This window comes from Gordionus sp. m RMFG-2023, chromosome 3 (genome assembly GCF_954871325.1).
Source record: "Gordionus sp. m RMFG-2023 chromosome 3, tfGorSpeb1-WG-v2, whole genome shotgun sequence".
Lineage (NCBI taxonomy): Eukaryota > Metazoa > Nematomorpha > Gordioida > Chordodea > Parachordodidae > Gordionus > Gordionus sp. m RMFG-2023.
Genome location: NC_088777.1, coordinates 1,346,295 through 1,352,564, shown reverse-complemented (window position 1 = coordinate 1,352,564; position 6,270 = coordinate 1,346,295). Strand labels below are relative to the sequence as shown.

Genomic DNA, 6,270 nt, shown 5'->3' with positions numbered 1-6,270 from the left:
CAATGATTGAATAAAACATAAATACTCACTTCGCATATGGTCATCCATCCCAATCACGATCGGCAATTTTGAACATGAGACCTTTGTAAATCTATAGAGAAAAAGCTATCAGCACTATCTGGCTATTCTAAAGAATACAGCAGATGTGTCAATTCATGGTTCTATAAAATTTTTTAATTTTAATTATCACGTACGTATTTTTTTGTATGGTTTTCGAATTTTATTATAATATAATTATTATATGCTATTTTATAAATAATTCACATTTTATTTTAGTAATATTTAGATAAAAGATTAATTCATTACGAAAAAAATGTATATTATTTATATAAATAAGCATATTTAATCATTTAATTTTCGATTACGACCATATCACGTTGAAAGCACCGGTTCCCTTTCGAACACCGAAGTTAAGCAACGTTGAGCCTGGTTAGTACTTGGATGGGTGACCGCCTGGGAATCCCAGGTGTCGTAATCTTTTTATTTAATATATATATTTTTTTTAAATTATTTTTTATATATTTATACATTATATTAATTTTTTATCTGTTTTTTTTTTAAAATATTTTATTATTTTTAATTTATATAAATTCCTAATTATATTATCCTATAAAAACGGAAGTGAGACTACAAGTTCCCTAAATTGAATAATTTATATTTTAAAATGATTAATTTGTATATTTTGTTTTAGAAAATAAAATTTATTGGGTTCTGATGTATAACTGAAAAGCTCGTTCAGTTGAATTAAATTTTTTGATGACAATATTAGATAATATTGTTTAATGGGTTCTCGTGATAATAACACCTAAATTTTGTTTGGACCATATCAAGATGAAAACCCCGGGGGGGGGCGTAGTCTGCTAGGTTTTCTGGGTACTAACTAACGCTAAGGCATCCCAGTTTTCAAAAATATGCATCATTTTTTTAAAAATTAGCAATTGATAAGAGAACCTACAAGATAAAAATTTTAAGCTTTTAGTTTGAAGTTATAAATAATATTTTTTTTTATTCATTTGAGGTTAGATTCGATATTTGTCTTAGATAATATTTTTATTTGCGAATACATATTTGTCTAGTTAATTATAGTATAAAGATATAAATCTTGGGACAAACTCGAGTCCAAAGGCTGGAAAAAAAGCGCGCCAAAGGAAAGTAAGGGATCGGAGCTGCCCATAATGTTTATACAAAAAATAGTGTAAACAACGTTTAGCACCCCCCCCCCCGTTTTGTTAAAAGCTGGGGACACCCCCTGTTAATATATTATATATAATATTAGTGATACTGATAAAAAAGAAATAGAAAAAAAATCAACCCCATATCACACAATTTAAACTTGATTGGCAGGCGTGGCTTCAAATGCCAGAAATTTTAAAGAGTAAAAAAAAGGGGCTGTTGGCACATATAATTTGTCCATGTAAAGATTACAGAAAAATCGCAAAGAAAAAAATCCTAAATGATTTCAATATTGTATTTTTTTCAACACCCTCGAGAAAAATATGTAATAAAATCAGCATTTGCTCAAAATTTAAAAATCTTCAAAGTTCCCTTGCTCTTTTGAAGATTAAAAATATTGAATTATACACAAATATATTTATTTTATTTAAAATTTAAGCCTGATTTTCCTCTTATTAAGTAATAGCAGTAAAGGATATTTTTGATATTTATCTGTTCTTGCTTGATATAAAATTATAAATTTAAATGTACCAATTCGAATTAAATAATTTGTGATATTTTAAAGCAGTAAAGGAAGGATATTTCCTGTCACTAAGTATTGGCAGCAAAGGATATTTTTCTGTTACTTAGTATTCTTTTATTGTTAGATATTTATTTGTTATTGCTTGATATAAATATAATTATAAATTTAAATGTACCAATTCGAATTAAATAATTTGTGATATTTTAAAGCAGTAAAGGAAGGATATTTCCTGTCACTAAGTATTGGCAGCAAAGGATATTTTTCTGTTACTTAGTATTCTTTTATTGTTAGAGATATTCATTTGTTATTGCTTGATAAAAAATTATAATTATAAATTTAAATGTACCGATTTGATTCATTAATTTTAGATTTTATTCGTAAAAGTTGAGGTTCGGTCATAAATTATCAATACGGTATTGAATTTAGATGGTATTGCTTTTACAATACCACCGGTCCGAACTTATAAACATATTAGGCCTAACCCAGAGATCTTCATTGTACACTAACCTACACTAACCTATTTTTTTTATATGTTCTAAATTTTAAGTTTTCTTTTTTAAAAATTTTAAAAAATTACTATATGTATTTGTTTAATATAAATGATATTTATGAATCATTTTAGCCATGTGACCAATATTTAAGGTGCAAAAACTTCTGGACCATTGTTTGTCCCAGCCTAGGTTTTTGCACAATTTAAGGTACTTTAATGTCCATATGTAAGAAAAAATTGAAAGTAGTAAAAAAAGAGCAATTTTTACATTATAGCTATTTTCCGGTTTTTGGTGATAAACCTATTTAATAGAATAAATTTTATATCACAAAAATTAAAATTATGTTTTCAGCTTAATTATCTTTTGAGATATTTAAAATTAGTATTTTGGAATTTTCGCGTTTCTAAGGATGGCCATATCTCACGAAGTGAGCTGAGTTGGGAATTAAAATTATATATTTTTTTACTATGTTAATAGCAATATGTTATTTTTTACAACTTTAAATCATTTGTTGAGCGCGTTTTTATTTTAAATCTAAAAATCTGATTTTACCGGAAATGGATTCCAGCATGTTTAGAAGACCTATCTTGTGAATTGTAGATAGTTTTGCGGTTAACCTTTGAGCCATTTATAATTTATATAAAAAAAACCTTGTAAAAACTAATATAAATTATATAAAGTTCAAATGTTCGTGGCAAAATTGTCTGAAATTTACAGGATAGGTATTCCAAATATAATATAATGCATTTCCGGTAAAATCAAAAATTTTAAATTAAAAAAAACGCGCTCAAAGTTGAAAAAATAACACATTCCCGGAAAAAAAAACATTGACGCTAACATATACTACTACTACATACAAATTTTTTAAAGAAAAATCGAAGAGGGTAGGGTTGAATCTTCAGTTGATTTGATATGGAATACAACATGTACGAAATCAAATTAAATTTTAAAAAATGTTTGGATATCTGTTTCTAAATATATTTTATAGCATGTATCTGTATCTAGATATCATTTTATGCCGGATATTCGCTATTTTATATATTTAGTGGTACTAAAAAGCTAATTTTTTTAAAAAAAATTATGGAGTTCTAGTAAAAGTTACATTTAAAAAACTTATGAACATCCACCAACGTTTACCACTTCCCTTTGACGCCAATATTTTAATGAACAAGGTAATGGCCGCGAGTTTATAGGGTTCTGTGTAGCGACTATTTTTTATTCACTCACAGTCTTTTTTAAAATAAGTAACGGAAGAGGGAATTACAAGGGTTTCTTTTGAAACACTTCCTTATCCCGCTTGGTTCTAATAATACGTATGATAAAATGACACGCTATTATATTTATGGTTTTTATTCCTTTACTTTTTATCATATTTTTTTTAAATTATAATCAAAACGTTACAAAACATTACAACAAGAAAGAAAAATATATTATTTTTTTTGAAAAAAAATTATCTATAGATTAGGCGCCTACCACGATCCGGGATTTGGCACCAATATAGTGGAGGAACAGCAGATATTTACATGTAGACAAAACCTTAAAGAGAGAGGTATCATGGGATACAATCTAAAATCATTGGAATATTTTCAATGGTCGGAGTGCAGTTCTCTCTACATCCGATACAATTTACGGTTATAAAATTTTACTGAAAAGCAAACTAATTTTTTTCTTCCTTATAATAGAAAGAAAGAAAGAAAGAAAGAAAGAAAGAAAGAAAGAAAGAAAGAAAGAAAGAAAGAAAGAAAGAAAGAAAGAAAGAAAGAAAGAAAGAAAGAAAGAAAGAAAGAAAGAAAGAAAGAATGTATAGCTAAGATATCTTAAACTTCAAATATTTTGCAATTAATCTGGAATATTCAACCAATAACTTTGATAATATAATTATTTTTATCTATTTTATTTATTTAAAAAAAATATGATATGAAAATGAATAGAAATATTTTCCATTTAATTTTATTTTAAAAATTTTCCTGTTACTTTGAATTTTTTATAATTGTGAACTAAGCAAAAAAAATTTAAAAAAATAGGAAGTAAACATAACATTAATATATTTTGGGTCAGGAGCTGTGTTTATTTCTTATTGATTTTCTGCAGGATACTACCCTTTACCCCTTACATTAAATAGATATGCTTTGGCTTTAATTATTTATTATAAATGAATGGAAAAATGTTGATCATAATAAGAAATTATTCTTTATCACAAATTACATCGTATTTTTATATTGGTTTATTTGCTTTTAATAGCACAGCTTCATATGGATTAGTGAGTTAAGATAGTGTCTATTTTGCTCCTACTGTTGTGAATCATCTTGCTTGTTCTTGTATTTATAAAATTTTTGAAAATACAGTAAAATGTCAGATAAACTTAAAAAAATTACATAAAGAGAATGAGGGGAGAGGGGGTGGTGGTCTTGTCTTTCAGCCTCTTGGATTTTACATTTTTGCTTCATTGCTTCATGACTAAACCTCCCTTCATATTTGCTTTCATATCAAGCTGTTTATAGTTAATTTGTACTTTACTATATTTATAATTTATTTAGAAAAAATGGTGGCTGCCTTAAAAAGTCAATCTCAAAAACTAATTTATACAAGATAGATTCCACGTATTATCACTACATTTACGCCTACGTACCCGATCAGTATTGCCATTCGTATTACGGAAAAAATTACAGAGCGGATTACAATATGGTTTATTTTTAATACACCCTTTCTTTTAAAAGAAAAACCCTGATTATATATCAATCAATATTAATTTTGTTCCAATTACTTTGTCGAATAGTCCAATTGTCATAAAATGCGTTGTCGAAAGGAAGCCTGGAAAACGGACAAATTTATCCCAAGTCCCGATTATTCGTTCTGTCATAAAGATACATTAGCATCTTTACCAACGGGATTTGTAAGAAACCATATTTTTGAAAAATTCATTGTAGGATTTCCCAAACATAATATGAATTCAGGAAAAGGATGATGGAAATGGGGTAGAGTGATGTTAAATGAATAAGAGTTTGGCGGTGTGGCCCCGATAAATCCCAAAAAGCCCAAATTTGTTTATCATTATTTTACCAGACTGCTAAACAATAACTAAGGGCTGGACCAATTAACCACTTAAAATATCCACGCTTCGTCACGCTGACCTCTGAGCTGAATATTTTTGTTCGTAAAATAAAATAATAATTATTTTTTTTTTCAAATTTTATAACGGATGAGAACTTTTCAAGTTTCAACCAATAAAAAATTAATTTATCGTAAAAATAGATATATTCAAAAAAAACGATCTTTTTTGATTGGTTATGCATTTAAATATATTGATTTAAAAATTTAAAAGAGCTAATATAATTTTTTAATAATAAAAAATCAGGTAAATATTTAATATTTTAATTATATTTAGCGTATATACATATAATATATTTGATTTGGGAATTTATTTTTGACTTCCCATAGTAAAATTAACATTTTTTTGTTAAAATTTAATACATTTAGGATATTTTATAATTATATTTTAGGTATGTAAAAGTGGGAAATGCCTTCAAATTTTAATAGCATCAAGTAGTAGTGGATCCTTATATTCAAAACGCTTTACTTTTACTATATTCCATTTTTTGATCCTTATAATATATTTTTATTAAAATTAATTAACATTTGCCTTTATATTTTGATATAAATATTTTATTGTATAACTCATTTTATTATAATTACAAATTTATGAAAGAATTTATAGCTTGTATAATAAAATCTATATCATATATCAATTTTCTATTTTATTTAAAATCTATATTCGTCATAAATATTTTAATTTTTTATTTTAATATGTACAAAAACATAAAAAACTTTTACATTATATCGTTTTGGGGAATTATTTAGGGTTTAAAATAACGAGTTAAATAAAAATATTTATGAATTAAATATTTTTAATGGCCGATTATAAATGATGATTTATGCTGAAATTTTATCAAGATCCGTATAATTTATAGTTGTATTTAAATATTTATAATATTATTGAATTTAGTATAAGATATCATTTATTTATTTTGGACAACATGACAATTGTATATTTATCTTAAACGAAAATAGTAACCTTAATATGTA

General features: G+C 25.9%; 1 non-coding gene across 1 annotated transcript; it reads left to right on the top strand.

Annotated features, from left to right (window-relative positions):
* Nucleotides 1-359: 359 nt before the first annotated feature.
* On the top strand, nt 360-478 carry LOC135927713 (5S ribosomal RNA). Its single transcript, XR_010572160.1, has one exon. It is a non-coding gene; the product is annotated as a 5S ribosomal RNA (ribosomal RNA).
* The last annotated feature ends 5,792 nt before the right edge of the window (nt 479-6,270 follow it).